The sequence below is a fragment of the Carcharhinus amblyrhynchos genome, unplaced genomic scaffold (assembly GCF_965287045.1).
Source record: "Carcharhinus amblyrhynchos unplaced genomic scaffold, sCarAmb.v2.hapA chromosome_114, whole genome shotgun sequence".
Lineage (NCBI taxonomy): Eukaryota > Metazoa > Chordata > Chondrichthyes > Carcharhiniformes > Carcharhinidae > Carcharhinus > Carcharhinus amblyrhynchos.
The window spans coordinates 155331-172347 of NW_027649854.1; the positions used below are offsets into that span (position 1 = coordinate 155331).

The 17017-nt window shown below is 46.8% G+C and overlaps 1 protein-coding gene across 1 annotated transcript in view; it reads left to right on the forward strand.

Moving 5' to 3' along the window:
• Positions 1–17017, forward strand: part of sspo (SCO-spondin) — a gene marked incomplete at its 5' end in the record, with an annotated part of 592643 nt that overhangs the window by 154853 nt on the left and 420773 nt on the right. The window lies entirely within an intron of this gene.

The window sequence follows — 17017 nt, forward strand, 5'->3', positions numbered from 1 at the left end:
TTCCCTGGTATTCTGAATCCCATGTGATCTTACCCTATGTATTCACATTTTGTGTGGCATCCTCCAGAAGTGTAGATATACAACGTCTACAGGGTCCCCATTGTCCACCTTGCTTGTTACATCTTTGAAGAATTCTAGCAAGTTAGTCAAACATGATTTGCCCTTCATAAAACCATGCTTGTGTTTGACTTTCCAGATGTCCTGATGTTGCTTCTTGAAGAATGGATTCTAACTATTCCCCAACTACAGATGATATCATTTGATATCATAGAACATATAGAACATAGAACACTACAGCACAAACAGGCCCATCGGCCCACAAGTTGCGCCGATCACGTCAATACCTACCAATCCATAGACCTATCTATAACCCCCAATCCCATTAAATCCCATATACTCATCCAGAAGTCTTTTAAAAGACCCCAGCGAGTTCGCCTCCACCACCACTGACGGCAGCCGATTCCATTCACTCACCACCCTCTGAGTGAAAAACTTACCCCTAACGTCACTTCTGTACTTTCCTCCCAGCACCTTAAATCTGTGTCCTCTCGTAGCGACCATTTCAACCCGGGGAAATAGCCTCTGAGAATCCACCCTATCTATTCCTCTCAACATTTTATAAACCTCTATCAGGTTGCCTCTCAACCTTCGTCTCTCCAGGGAGAAGAGTCCCAGCTCCCTCAACCTAACTTCATAAGGCATGCCTCCCAGTCCAGGCAACATCCTTGTAAATCTCCTCTGTACCCTTTCAATAGCTTCTACGTCCTTCCTATAGTGAGGTGACCAGAACTGTGCACAGTACTCCAAGTGGGGCCTGACAAGGGTCTTATAAAGTTGCAGCATTACCTCCCGATTCCTAAACTCAATCCCTCGATTAATGAAGGCCAGTACACCATACGCCTTCTTGACCACCTCTTCCACCTGTGAGGCCGATTTAAGAGTCCTGTGGACCCGGACCCTAAGATCCTTCTGCTCTTCAACACTGCTAAGACTCCTGCCCTTGATAGTGGACTCGTTCATCCCACTGGTCCTGCCAAAATGGACGACTACACATTTATCCGCGTTGAAGTCCATCTGCCACTTCTCCGCCCAGTCTTGCATCCTATTTATGTCCTGCTGCAACTTCTGACATCCTTCCAGACCATCCACAACACCACCGACCTTCGTGTCATTGGCGAACTTACTAACCCATCCCTCCACTTCTTCATCTAGGTCATTTATGAAAATGACAAACAGCAAGGGTCCTAGAACAGATCCCTGGGGCACTCCACTGGTGACTGACCTCCATGCAGAAAAAGACCCATCCACAACCACTCTCTGCCTTCTGCAGGCAAGCCAGTCCTGGGTCCACAAGGCCAAAGCCCCTTGGATCCCATGCCCTCTCACCTTCTCAAGAAGTCTTGCATGGGGTCCTTATCAAACGCCTTGCTGAAGTCCGTGTACACCATGTCCACTGCTCTTCCTTCGTCAATGTGTTCAGTCACATTTTCGAAGAACTCAACTAGGCTCGTAAGGCACGACCTGCCCTTGACAAAACCATGCTGACTATTTCTGATCATGCTAAACCTCTCCAAATGCTCATAAATCTTGTCCCTCAGAAGCCTCTCCATCAACTTACCAACCACTGAGGTCAGACTCACCGGTCGGTAATTTCCCGGGCTATCTCTGTTCCCTTTCTTGAAAATAGGAACCACATCCGCAATCCTCCAATCCTCCGGAACCTCTCCCATCTCCATTGATGACGCAAAGATCATCGCCAGGGGCTCTGCAATCACCTCCCTCACCTCCCACAGTAACCTGGGGTACATCCCATCTGGCCCCAGTGACTTATCAATCTTGCTACAGACCTATCATTTCCAACTTCAATCGACCAAAATGCATCACCTCGCGTTTGTCTGAATTAAATCTGTCTGCCATTCATCAGCCCACTGGCCCAATTGATCAAGATCCCATTGCAATTGGAGATACCTTTCTTCACTGTCCACTATGCCACCAATCTTGGTGTCATCTGCAAACTTACTAACGATGCCCCCTATAGAACATAGAACATTACAGCGCAGAACAGGCCCTTCGGCCCACGATGTTGCGCCGACCAGTTAAAAAGCAATGACCCTCTAACCTAAACCAAACCCTTTCCATCCATAAACCTATCCACGGATCTCTTAAACGCCCCCAAACTAGGCGCATTTACAACTGCAGCAGGCAGGGCATTCCAATCCCTGACCACCCTCTGGGTAAAGAACCTACCCCTGACATCCGTCCTATAACTACCACCCCTTAATTTAAAGCTATGCCCCCTCGTGCTAGCTTTCTCCATCCGAGGAAAAAGGCTATCACTGTCCACCCTATCTAAACCTCTAATCATCTTATATGTTTCAATAAGGTCCCCTCTTAGCCGCCTTCTTTCTAACGAAAACAACCTCAAATCCCTCAGTCTCTCCTCACAGAACCTCCCCTCCATACCAGGCAACATCCTGGTAAACCTCCCCTGCACCCTCTCCAATGCCTCCACATCCTTCCTATAATGTGGGGACCAGAACTGCACACACTACTCCAAGTGCAGCCGCACCAGAGTTTTGTACAGTTGCAACATGACGTTGCGGCTCCTAAATTCAATCCCCCTACCAATAAACGTCAAGACACCGTATGCCTTCCTAACAACCCTATCTACTTGATTCCCAACTTTCAGGGATCTATGTACACATACACCTAGATCCCTCTGTTCATCCACAATTTTCAGAGTCCTACCATTAGCCCTATACTCTACACATCCATTATTCCTGCCAAAGTGAATTACCTCACACTTTTCTACATTAAACTCCATCTGCCACCTCTCGGCCCAGCTCTGCAACTTGTCCAAGTCCCCCTGTAAACTAAGACACCCTTCCTCACTATCTACCACACCTCTGACTTTGGTGTCATCAGCAAATTTACTAATCCACCCAACTATACCCTCATCCAGATCATTTATAAAAATTACAAACAGCAGTGGCCCCAAAACAGATCCCTGAGGCACACCGCTCGTAACTGAACTCCATGACGAATATTTACCATCAACCACCACCCTCTGTCTCCTATCCACCAGCCAATTCCTGATCCAATTAACTAAATCACCCTCAATCCCATACATCTGCATTTTCTGCAGAAGCCTTCCATGGTGAACCTTATCAAACGCCTTACTAAAATCCATATATACCACGTCAACTGCCTTACCCCCATCCACCTCTTTGGTCACTTTCTCAAAAAACTCAATAAGGTTAGTAAGGCACAACCTACCCTCCATAAAACCATGCTGACTATCTCCAATCAATTCATTACTCTCTAAATAACTATAAATCCTATCCCTAATAATTTTTTCTAAAACCTTACCCACAACAGAAGTAAGACTCACCGGTCTATAATTCCCGGGGAAGTCTCTGTTCCCCTTCTTAAACAATGGGACAACATTCGCTATCTTCCAATCCTCTGGCACTATACCTGTGGCCAACGACGACCTGAAGATCAGAGCCAGAGGCTCTGCAATCGCCTCTCTTGCCTCCCAGAGAATCCTAGGGTAAATCCCGTCCGGCCCAGGGGACTTATCTATTTTCAAACCCTCAAGAATATCTAGCACATCCTCCTTATCAACTGCAATACTGTCCAGTTTACAACCCTGTAACCCAGTGTTCTCCACAGCTACATTTATGTCCCCCTGCGTGAACACCGAAGAAAAATATTGGTTCAATGCCTCTCCAATCTCTTCCGGCTCCACACACAAATTCCCATTGCTGTCTCTAACTGGCCCCAATCTTGCCCTAACCAACCTTCTGTTCTCAACATATCTATAGAACGCCTTAGGATTAAGGAGAATCCTATCAGCCAAAGTCTTCTCATGTCCTCTTTTAGCCCTTCTTAACTCACTCTTTAACTCCCTCCTAGCCATCTAAAGCTTTCCAGTGCACTACCTGAGCCCTCAAGTCTCATCCGGACATAAGCCTCCTTTTTCTTTTTAACGAGCGAACCAACTTTCTTAGTGCACCATGGTTCCCTAGCTCGACCAATTCCTCCTTGCCTGACAGGGACATACATATCAAGGACTCACAGTAGCTGCGCCTTGAAAAAACTCCACATTTCGGACGTCCCAGACCCTGTAGTCTCCTAGTCCAACCTATGCTTCCTAATTCTCTCCTAATAGCCTCATAATTACCCTTCCCCCAGCTAAAACTACTGACCCGAGATTCATGCCTATCCCTTTCCATCACTAAGGTGAACGTAACTGAATTGTGGTCACTATCACCAAAATGCACACCAACTTCCAAGTCTAGCACCCGGTCTGGCTCATTTCCCAGCACCAAATCCAATATAGCCTCACCTCTAGTTGGCCTATCTACATACTGAGTCAAAAAACCTTCCTGCACGCTTTGTGCAAAAACTGACCCCTCTAATGAGCTAGAGCTATAGCTGTTCCAATCAATATTAGTAAAGTTAAAGTCCCCCATAACAATTACCCTATTACTTTCACTCCTAACAAGGATCGTCTCCGCAATCCTTCCCTCAACCTCTCTAGAACTTTTAGGAGGTCTATAAAAGACTCCCAACAGGGTGACCTCCCCTCTCCTATTTCTAATCTCAGCCCATACTACCTCAACAGACAAGTCCTCATCAAACTTCCTCTCTGACACCGTGATACAATCCTTGACTAATAATGCTACCCCTCCTCCCCTTCTACCTCCTTCTCTGCTCCGACTGAAGCATTTGAACCCCGGAACCTGCAACAACCATTCCTGCCCCTGCTCTATCCATGTCTCTGAAATGGCCACAACATTAAAGTCCCAGGTACTGATCCACGTTGCAAGTTCATCCATTTTATTGCGAATAATTGAGAAGGTGAGAGGGCATGGGATCCAAGGGCCTTTGGCCTTGTGGATTCAGAACTGGCTTGCCTGCAGAAGGCAGAGAGTGGTTGTGGATGGGTCTTTTTCGGCATGGAGGTCAGCCACCAGTGGAGTGCCCCAGGGATCTGTTCTAGGACCCTTGCTGTTTGTCATTTTCATAAATGACCTAGATGAGGAAGTGGAGGGATGGGTAAGTAAGTTCACTGATGACACCAAGGTCGGTGGTGTTGTGGATGGTCTGGAAGGATGTCAAAAGTTGCAGCAGGACATAAATAGGATGCAAGACTGGGCGGAGAAGTGGCAGATGGACTTCAACGCGAATAAATGTGTAGTCGTCCACTTTGGCAGAACCAACGGGATGAACGAGTACACTATCAAGGGCAGGAGTCTTAGTAGTGTTGAAGAGCAGAAGGATCTTGGGGTCCGGGTCCACAGGACTCTTAAATCGGCCTCGCAGGTGGAAGAGGTGGTCAAGAAGGCGTATGGTGTACTGGCCTTCATTAATCGAGGGATTGAGTTTAGGAATCAGGAGGTAATGCTGCAACTTTATAAGACCCTTGTCAGGCCTCATTTGGCGTACTGTGCGCAGTTCTGGTCACCTCACTATAGGAAAGACGTAGAAGCTATTGAAAGGGTACAGAGGAGATTTACAAGGATGTTGCCTGGACTGGGAGGCATGCCTTATGAAGTTAGGTTGAGGGAGCTGGGACTCTTCTCCTTGGAGAGACGAAGGTTGAGAGGCGACCTGATAGAGGTTTATAAAATGTTGAGAGGAATAGATAGGGTGGATTCTCAGAGGCTATTTCCCCGGGTTGAAATGGTCGCTACGAGAGGACACAGATTTAAGGTGCTGGGAGGCAAGTACAGAGGAGATGTTAGGGGTAAGTTTTTCACTCAGAGGGTGGTGAGTGAGTGGAATCGGCTGCCGTCGGTGGTGGTGGAGGCGAACTCACTGGGGTCTTTTAAAAGACTTCTGGATGAGTATATGGGGTTTAGTGGGATTGGGGGTTCTAGATAGGTCTATAAATTGGTAGGTGTTGATGTGATTGGCGCAACTTGTGGGCCAAAGGGCCTGTTTGTGCTGTAGTGTTCTATGTTCTATGTTCTATGAATACTCCTCGCATTAAAGTATACGCATTTCAAACCCTGCTCCGCTTCACCCCCACGATGCTGTGCATTGCAGTCCCCATCTATGCCCCCCTCACTTTCACCCCTGCTACTCAGGATCCCACCCCCCCTCTGAATCAGTTTAAACCCCCCTGCATAGCCTTTGCAAATTTTCCCCCCAAGATATTGGTTCCCCTTTGATTCAGGTGTAGACCATCACTCCTGTAGAGGTCCCACCTTCCCCAGAATGAGCCCCATTTGCTCAAGAACCTGAACCCCTCCCTCCTGCACCATCCCCTCATCCACCAGTTCAAACTTTCCCTCTCTCTGTTCCGCTCTAAACTATCCCGTGGCACAGGCAAGAGTCCCGAGATAACTACTCTGTCTGACTTGGCCTTAAGTTTCCACCCCAACTCCATAAATTTCTGCTTAATATCCCCTTCCCTTAACCTCCCTATGTCATGCGTCCCCACATGAACTATGACTTGGGGTTGATCTCCCTCTCCCTTAAGAGTCCTGAACACCCTCTCTGAAACATCCCGGACCCCAGCCCCTGGGAGGCAACGCACCAGCCCTGAGTCCCTACCATTACTTCTGACTCTCCTATCCGTCCCCCTAACTGTGGAATCCCCAATCACTAGGCCCAATCTTTTACATCCCCTAACCACCTGAGCCTTCACAACAGGCTCACCCCCAGAGACCTGCTCCCTTTGGCTATCTCCAGTTGATTCCTCCTCAACTGTAGCCTCCAGGACAGAAAACCTATTTTGGAGGGGAACAGTCCCAGGGGATTGTCCCCCCAAATGCTTCTTTCCCCTCTTCCTGGCAGTTACCCAAGACTCATTTCTAGGAGTGACTATCTCCTTATAACTCCTATCGATGTCCGCCTCAGCCTCCCGAATTATCCGGAGTTCCTCCAATTCCAACTCCAGCTCCTTAACACGCTCCTCCAGAAGCTGCAATCGTACACACTTCCTACAGGTAAAATCAGCAGAAACACTACTGGTGTCCCTCACCACATACATACCGCAGGAGGTGCAGCTTACTGCCTGAACTGCCATCTCTGAAACAATTTCCAGCAGAAATGAAAAAAGAGAGAAAAAAAAACTTCCCACACACTTATAATTAGGTTAGAGGAGGTGGGAGGGTGGGATTCTCTACCCGTGTAGAGGATCGGGTATCCTCTCTGTGCCAATTTATAGGGTCAGAGATTCGAAAAAAACTACAAATACCGGTAAGCGTCCTAGTGACGACTTCCGGTTTCTAACTAATTCAAAAAAAAGAAAAAAAAACCACCGCTACTTGCGACTTTAAAGTAGAAATAAAAAGTTAAAAATTTAAACAAGAAAATGTACCTTACTGGCGACCTCCACACACACCCAAAAATCACTGCTTCTCGAAGCTGCTTCACAGGAACAATGAGCATCCAAATCATTAATATAAATGACAAATAACAGTGGACCCAGCACTGATCCCTGAGGCACGCCGCTGGTCACAGGCCTCCAGTTTGCAAAACAACACTCTACAACCACCCAGAAGCCAATTTTGTATCCATTTAGATATGTCACCCTGGATCCTGTGAGATTTAACCTTATGCAACAATCTATCATGTGGTACCTTGTCAAAGTTCTTGCTAAAGTCCATGTAGACAACATCAACTGCACTGCCCTCATCTACCTTCTTGGTTACCCCTTCAAAAAACTCAGTCAAATTTGTGAGACATGATTTTCCACTCACAAAGCCATGCTGACTGTCCCTAATCAGTCCTTGTGTCTCTAAATGCCTTTGGGGTGGCACGGTAGCACAGTGGTTAGCACCGTTGCTTCACAGCTCCAGGGACCTAGGTTCGATTCCTGGCTTGCACTACTGTCTGTGTGGAGTTTGCACATACTCCCCATGTCTGCGTGAGTTTTCTCCCACAGTCCAAAGATGTGCGGGGTAGGTTGATTGGCTATGTCAAAATTGTCCCTTAGTGATCTGAGATGCGTAGGTTAGAGGGATTAGCGGGTACATGTGTAGGGATATGAGGGTAGGGCCTGGGTGGGATTGTGGTTGGTGCAGACTCGATGGGCCACATGGCCTCTTTCTGCATTGCAAAGCTTCTATGATTCTATGTTTTTCTATGATTCTGTAGATCCTGTCTCTCAAAATATCTTCCAACAATTTACCCACCACAGATGTGAGGCTCACTGGCCTGTAGTTCCCAGGCTTTTCCCTTTTTAAACAAAGGCACGACATTTGCCACTCTCCAATCTTCAGGCACCTCACCCGTGACTATCGATGATTCAAATATCTCGGCTAGGGGACCCGCAATGTCCTCCCTGGCCTCCCATGGTGTCCTGGGATACACTTCATCAGGTCCCAGGGATTTATCTACCTTGATGCACTTTAAGACTTCCAGCACCTCCTTCTCTGTAATATGTACACTCCTCAAAACATCAGAGTGCCCCAGGGATCTGTTCTTGGACCCTTGCTGTTTGTCATTTTCATAAATGACCTGGATGAGGAAGTGGAGGGATGGGTAAGTAAGTTCACTGATGACACAAAGGTCGGTGGTGTTGTGGATGGTCTGGAAGGATGTCAAAAGTTGCAGCAGGACATAAATAGGATGCAGGACTGGGCGGAGAAGTGGCAGATGGACTTCAACGCGGATAAATGTGTAGTTGTCCATTTTGGCAGAACCAACGGGATGAACGAGTACACTATCAAGGGCAGGAGTCTTAGCAGTGTTGAAGAGCAGAAGGATCTTGGGTTCTGGGTCCACAGGACTCTTAAATTGGCCTCGCAGGTGGAGGATGTGGTCAAGAAGGTGTATGGTGTACTGGCCTTCATTAATCGAGGGATTGAGTTTAGGAATCGGGAGGTAATGCTGCAACTTTATAAGACCCTAGTCAGGCCTCATTTGGAGTACTGTGCACAGTTCTGGTCGCCTCACTATAGGAAAGACGTAGAAGCTATTGAAAGGGTACAGAGGAGATTTACAAGGATGTTGCCTGGACTGGGAGGCATGCCTTATGAAGTTAGGTTGAGGGAGCTGGGACTCCTCTCCCTGGAGAGACGAAGGTTGAGAGGCGACCTGATAGAAGTTTATAAAATGTTGAGAGGAATAGATAGGGTGGATTCTCAGAGGCTATTTCCCCAGGTTGAAATGGTCGCTACGAGAGGACACAGGTTTAAGGTGCGGGGAGGAAAGTACAGAAGTGATGTTAGGGGTAAGTTTTTCACTCAGAGGGTGGTGAGTGAGTGGAATCGGCTGCCATCGGTGGTGGTGGAGGCGAACTCGCTGGGGTCTTTTAAAAGACTTCTGGATGAGTGTATGGGGTTTAATGGGATTGGGGGTTATAGATAGGTCTATAGATTGGTAGGTGTTGATGTGATCGGCGCAACTCATGGGCCGAAGGGCCTGTTTGTGCTGTAGTGTTCTATGTTCTATCACTATTTATTTCCCCAAGTTCCCTAACATCCATGCTTTTCTCAGCAATAAATACTGATGAGAAATATTCATTTAGGATCTCACCTGTCTCTTGTGGATCTGCACATAGATAACCTTGTTGATCCTTAAGAGGCCCCATTCTCTCCCTCGTTACTCTATTGTTACAAATGTGAGGTGATGCATTTTACATAAGAACATAAGAGATAGGAGCAGGAGTAGGCCATCTAGCCCTTCGAGCCAGGGCAGGACTTACTCAGTTAATGGCAGGGCATTGGGGAGAGTTACAGAACAAAGAGATTGAGGGGTACATGTCCGTAGCTCCTTGAAAGTGGAGTCACAGGTGGACAGAGTGGTGAAGAAGGCATTCGGCATGCTTGGTTTCATCGGTCAGAACATTGAATACAGGAGTTGGGACGTCTTGTTGAAGTTGTACAAGACATTGGTAAGGCCACACTTGGAATACTGTGTACAGTTCTGGCCACCCTATTATAGAAAGGATATTATTAAACTAGAAAGAGTGCAGAAAAGATTTACTAGAATGCTACTGGGACTTGATGGATTGAGTTATGAGGAGAGGCTGGATAGACTGGGACTTTTTTCTCTGGAGTGTAGGAGGCTGAGGGATGATCTTATAGAGGTCTATAAAATAATGAGGGGCACAGATCAGCTAGACAGTCAATATCTTTTCCCAAAAGTAGAGGAGTCCAAAACTAGAGGGTACAGGTTTAAGATGAGAGGGGAGAGATACAAAAGTGTCCAGAGGGGCAATTTTTTCACGCAGAGGGTGTTGAGTGTCTGGAACAAGCTGCCAGAGGCAGTAGTAGAGGCAGGTACAATTTTGTCTTTTTATAAAACATTTATATAGTTACATGGCTAAGATGAGTATAGAGGGATATGGGCCAAAGGCAGGTAATTGGGACTAGCTTAGGGGTTTATAAAAAAAGGGCGGCATGGACAATTTGGGCCGAAGGGCCTGTTTCTATACTGTAAACCTCTTTGACTCTGTGACTCCTACTTGCTGCTTTTCCCCCTTTTCAGCAAGGATTACATTGGAATTTTTCCAATCCACTGGAATCTTCCCCACATCCAGTGAAGATTGGAATATTATAACCAATGGACCCACTATCTCCGCTGACACACCCTTTGAGTCCTTGGTCTGGAGAGAGTGCAGTGAAGATTTACCAGGCTGATTCCCAGGATGGCAGATTTATCCGATGAACAGGGACTAAGTTGCTCAGGATCAGATTCACTGGAGTTTAGAAGAGTGAGAGGGGATTTGGTTTGTTCCTGATGGTGAGGTAGTCCAGAACTAGAGGTCATATGCATTGAGCTCAACCCATTCTCCGCCCATTTTGAGCAAAAGCTCAGTGAGAACATGCCCTCCACCCCACAAGCTTCAGACGAGCTTGTATCCGAGGTCACCATTGCAGGTGTCAGAGCAGCTTTCTCCAAAATCAACCCATGGAAAATGACTGGCCCGGATGGGGTACCCGGACAGGCACTCAGATCCTGCACGGATCAGCTGGCGGGGGTAATCACAGACATCTTCAACCTCTCTTTACAACAATCTGAGGTCCCTATCTGCTTCAAGAAAACGACCATCATCCCGGTACCTAAGGAAATCCAAGCAGTGTGGCTTAATGACTATCAGCCGGTGGCTCTGACACCCATCATTATGAAGTGCTTCGAAAGGTTAGTTATGGCACAAGTCAATTCCAGCCTCCTGGACTGCCTGGATCCACTACAGTTTGCCGACCGCTATAACAGGTCCACAGCAGACACCATCCCCCGGCTCTGTGCTCAATGCTGGAACACCGAGGTAACAAGGGCACCTACGTCAGACTCCTATTTGTTGACTACAGCTCAGCCCTCAACACCATTATTCCCACAAAACTCATCTCCAAACTCCGTGGCCTGGGCCTCGGCTCCTCCCTCTGTGACTGGATCCTGAACTTCCTAAGTCACAGACCACAATCAGTAAGGATAGACAACAACACCTCCTTCACGATCGTACTCAACACCGGTGCCCCACTAGGCTGTGTTCTCAGCCCCTTACTATACCCCTTATACACCTATAACTGTGTGGCCAAATTCCCCTCCAACTCGATTTTCAAGTTTGCTGATGACACCACCGCAGTGGGTCGGATCTCAAAACATGATGAGACAGAATACAGGAATGAGATAGAGAATCTGGTGAACTGGTGCGGCAACAATAATCTCTCCCTCAATCTCAGCAAAACAAAGGAGATTGTCATCGACTTCAGGAAGTGTAAAGTGGAACATGCCCCTGTCTACATCAATGGGGACCAAGTGGAAAGGGTCGAGAGCTTCAAGCTTTTAGGTGTCCAGATCACCAGCGACCTGTCCTGGTCCCCTCATGCTGACACTATAGTTAAGAAAGGCCACCAACTTTTCCAGATGCCCCATAGAAAGTATTCTTTCTGGTTGTATCACAGCTTGGTCTGGGCTCCTGCTCTGCCCAAGACCGCAAAAAACTACAAATGGTTGTGAACGAAGACCAGTCCATCACTCAAACCAACCTCCCACCCATTGACTATTTTGACACTTCTTGCTGCCTCAGCAAAGCAGCCGGCAGAATTAAGGGCCCCCACACACCCCGGACATTGTCTTTAGTAAGAAGATACAAAAGTCTGAGGTCACGTACCGACTGACTCAACAACAGTTTCTCCCCTGCTGCTGTCAGACTTTTGAATGGACCGACCTTATGTTAAATGATCTTTCTCTACACCCTCGCTGTGACTGTAACACTACATTCTGCACTCTCTCCTTTCCTTCTCTATGAATGGTATGTTATGTCTGTATAGCACCCAAGAAACAATACTTTTCACTATGTAAATACATGTGAGAATAATAAATCATATCATAGTTTAAGAATACGGGATTTTAGGACTGAGGTGAGGTGAAATGTTTTCACCCAGAGGGTGGTGAATGTGTGGAATTCACTCCCACAGAATGTAGTTGATGCTAAAATGCTGTCTGATTTCAAGAAGAAATTAGATACCGTTCCTGGGGTTAAAGGGATCGAGGGATATGGGAGGAAGGGGGGGAATCAGGATATTGAATTTGATGATCAGCCATGATCGTAATGAATGGCGGAGCAGGCTCGAGGGGCTGAATGGCCTCCTCCTGCTTCGAGTTTCTATATTCTAAGTCCTCAGGCTGTCGGCTGGGATGTGGAAAATGCTGCCTTGGAAGGGAATGAGGTTTTGTTGGAATGTTCAGTATTTATGGGGAAAACAGGAGAGTGGGATTAATGGGTAATTGTTTGGGCAGTGAGTGCAACCAAGATGGACTCCAGCTCTGGGTTGCTGTCCGGTTCAGCGTGGGGACAGTTTGAGAGGATAGTGATTTATGCTGCATTTAATTATCAATAAAATGAAATGAAACCCCCCCCCCTTTTTAACCCGGTTGTGGTGAAACTGATTAGGAAGAATTGTAATTGTCTTTATGTTCCCTTTGGCCCAGACGTGTGGAGTGACTGGGGTCCCTGGTCAGAATGTTCTGTGTCTTGTGGAGGAGGATTCAGGAATCGAACTCGTATCAACAATTCTTCCCAAAGCAGTCAGCTGACCAGCTGTAACAACCAATCATGTGGTGAGTCCATGTGAGAAACAAATACATTGGCCACAATTTTGATGTGTTGTTTCTGGGGTGAGAAACGATGAGATTCGCACTGGACGCTCTGGCGGGAATCAGATCCCAAATTTCCCATACTGAGATTTTTTGGGAGGGGGTGAGTTTTACATAGAAACATGGAAAAACTACAGCACAATACAGGCCCTTCGGCCCACAAAGTTGTGCCGAACATGTCCCTACCTTAGAGATTACTAGGCTTACCTATAATCCTCTATCTTACTAAGTTCCACGTACATAGAACATAGAACACTACAGTACAAACAGACCCTTCGGCCCACAAGTTGCGCCAATCACATCTATACCTACCAGGCCATAGAACTATCTGTAACTCCCAACCCCATTAAATCCCATGTACTCATCCAGAAGTCTTTTAGAAGACCCCAGTGAGTTCACCTCTACCACCACCGATGGCAGCCGATTCCACTCACTCACCACCCTCTGAGTGAAAAACTTACTCCTAACATCTCCTCTGTACTTGCTTCCCAGCACCTCAAACCTGTGTCCTTTCGTAGCGACCGTTTCTGCCCTGGGAAATAGCCTCCAAGAATCCACCCTATCTATTCCTCTCAACATTTTATAAACCTCTATCAGGTCACCTCTCAACCTTCGTCTCTCCAGGGAGAAGAGATCCAGCTCCCTCAACCTATCTTCATAAGGCATGCCTCCCAATCCAGGCAACATCCTTGTAAATCTCCTCTGCACCCTCTCAATAGCTTCCACATCCTTCCTGTAGTGAGGCGACCAGAACTGCGCACAGTACTCCAAGTGGGGTCTGACAAGGGTCTTATAAAGTTGCAGCATTACCTCCCGACTCCTAAACTCAATCCCTCGATTAATGAAGGCCAGTACACCATACGCCTTCTTGACCACATCCTCCACCTGCGAGGCCAATTTAAGAGTCCTATGGACCCGGACCCCAAGATCCTTCTGCTCTTCAACACAGCTAAGACTCCTATCCTTGATATTGCACTCCTGCATCCCGTTGGTTCTGCCAAAATGGACCACTACACATTTATCCGCGTTGAAGTCCATCTGCCACTTCTCCATCCAGTCTTGCATCCTATCTATGTCCCGCTGCAAATTCTGACATCCCTCCAGACTATCCACAACACCAACAACCTTCGTATCGTAAGCAAACTTAATAACCCACCCCTCCACTTCCTCATCCAGATCATTTATGAAAATGACAAACAGCAAGGGTCTTAGAACAGATCCCTGGGGCACTCCACTGGTGACCGACCTCCATGTAGAAAAAGACCCATCCACAACCACTCTCTGCCTTCTGCAGGCAAGCCAGTTCTGGATCCACAAGGCCAAAGCTCCTTGGATCCCATGCCGTCTCACCTTCTCAAGAAGTCTTGCATGGGGAACCTTATCAAACACCTTGCTGAAGTCCATGTAAACCACGTCCACCGCTCTTCCTTCATCAATGTGTTCAGTCACATTTTCAAAGAACTCAACTAGGCTCGTAAGGCACGACCTGCCCTTGACAAAGCCGTGCTGACTATTTCTGATCATTCTAAACTTCTCTAAATGTTCATAAATCTTGTCCCTCAGAATCCTTTCCATCAACTTACCAACCACTGAGGTCAGACTCACCAGTCGGTAATTTCCCGGGCTATCCCTGTTCCCTTTCTTGAAAATAGGAACCACATCCGCAATCCTCCGGAACCTCTCCCGTCTCCATCGATGATGCAAAGATCATTGCCAGGGGCTCTGCAATCTCTTCCCTCACCTCCCACAGTAACCTGGGTTACATCCCATCTGGTCCCGGTGACTTATCTATCTTGATAGAATTTAAAAGTTCCAACACATCCTCTTTCTTAATATCCACATACTCAATCTTTTCAGCCTGCCGCAAACCTGTAGTACAACCTCCCAGATCACTTTCCACCGTGAATACCGAGGCAAAGTACTCATTAAGCACCTCTGCCATTTCTTCCGGTTCCACACAGACTTTTCCCCCTTCACCTTTTATAGGTCCTATCCCTTCACTTCTCATCCTTTTACTCTTCACTTATTTGTAGAAGGCCTTGGGATTCTCCTTAATCTTACCTACCAAGGCCTTCTCTTGATCCCTTCTGGCTCTCCTAATTTCCTTTTTAAGCTCCTTTCTACAAGCCTTATACTCCTCTAGATCCTTAACATCTCCTAGCTCTCTGAACCTTCTATACACCTTCCTTTTCTTCCTGACTAGGTTCACCACAGTCTTTGTGCACCACGGTTCCCACGACCTACCAAAACCTCCTTGTCTCATCGGAACGTTATCGTGCAGAGCTCCAGTCAAACATTCCTTGAAAATCCGCCACCTTCCTTCAGTACTTTTCCCCAAGAACGCCTTCTTCCAGTTTACTCGTCCAATTATCTGCCTGATGTCTTCATATTTCCCCTTACTCCAGATAGACATCTTCCTGGCCTGCTGGATCCTATCTCTATCCTTATCCTATCTTGGAGAGGTCCGATTTTTTCCCTGACAACTCTTTTGTTCCTAACATATGAATAAAATGCCTTAGGATTCTCCTTAACCTTGTCTGCCAGGAACATTTTGTGATCTCTTTTTGCCTTTCTAACTCTCCGTTTGAGTTTTGTACTTTCTCTGTATTCCTCCAGCCCTCCGTCTGTTTTTAGCTGCCTGGACCTTACGTACGCCTCTCTTTTCTTTTTGATTTGACCCACAATTTCCCTGGTTATCCACTGCTCTCGAATCCTACCTTTCCTATCCTTCCTTTTTACAGGCACATGCCTGTCCTGCAGCCCCATCAACTGTTCCTTAAAAGGCTCCCACATTGCCAGATGTGGATTTACCCTAGCACAGCCTCTCCCAATCAATGGCCACTAATTCCTGCCTAATCCGGCGATAGTTAGCCTTCCCCCAATTCAGCACCCTGCCTGTAGGACAACACTCGTCCTTTTCCATTGCTATCCTAAAGTTTACAGAATTGTGGTCACTATTTGCCACATGTTCCCCTACTGAAACTTTGATGACCTGACCGGGCTCATTCCCCAGAACTAGGTCCAGTATAGCCTCCTCTTTAGTTGGGCTATCTACATACTGTCCCAAAGAACCTTCCTGTACGTATTTTACAAATTCCTCCCCATCCAGACCGCCAGCCCTAAGCACTTTCCATTCGTTTGTATACAGCTAATCAAGTCTTAAAGGTACAGACAATCTGAGTGGAGGGAGCATTAAGCACAGGTGAAAGAGATGTGTGTTGTCTCCAAACAGGGCAGTTAGTGAGATTTTGCAAGTCCACGCTACCAAATGTACCTGTCGGACTTTAACCTGGTGTTGTAAGACTCCTGACTGTGTTTACCCCAGTCCAATGAAGGCATCTCCACATTCTGTCAAGAAGCCAATTTTGTATCCATTTAGATACCTCACCCTGGATCCCATGAGATTTAACTTTATGCAACAACCTATCATGTGGTACCTTGTCAAAGGCCTTGCTAAAGTTCATATAAACAACATCAACTGCACTCAGTTTTGTGGATAATACAAAACTGGCTCGGTCAAAGAAGTCAAAACCTGGTGTTGTCAGACTTTTCACTCGGTCAAAGAAGACAGAGGGTAACAGTGGAAGGATGCGTTTCTGAATGGAGGGCTGTGACAAGTGGTGTTCCTCAGGGATCAGTGCTGGGACCTTTGCTGTTTGTAATATATATAAATGATTTGGAGGAAAATGTATCCAGATTAGTAAGTTTGCGGACGACATAAAGCTTTGGATTTGCGGATAGAGATGAGGACCATCAGAGAATACAGCAGGATGTAGATCAGTTGGAGACATGGTTGGAGAGATGGCAGGTGGAGTTTAATCCAGGCAAATGTGAGGTAATGCATTCTGGAAGGTCTAATACAGATAGGAAATATACAGTAAATGGCAGAACCTTTAAGAGTAAAAGGGATCTGGGTGTGCAGGTACAATGTGGCAATGCAGGTGGAGAACAT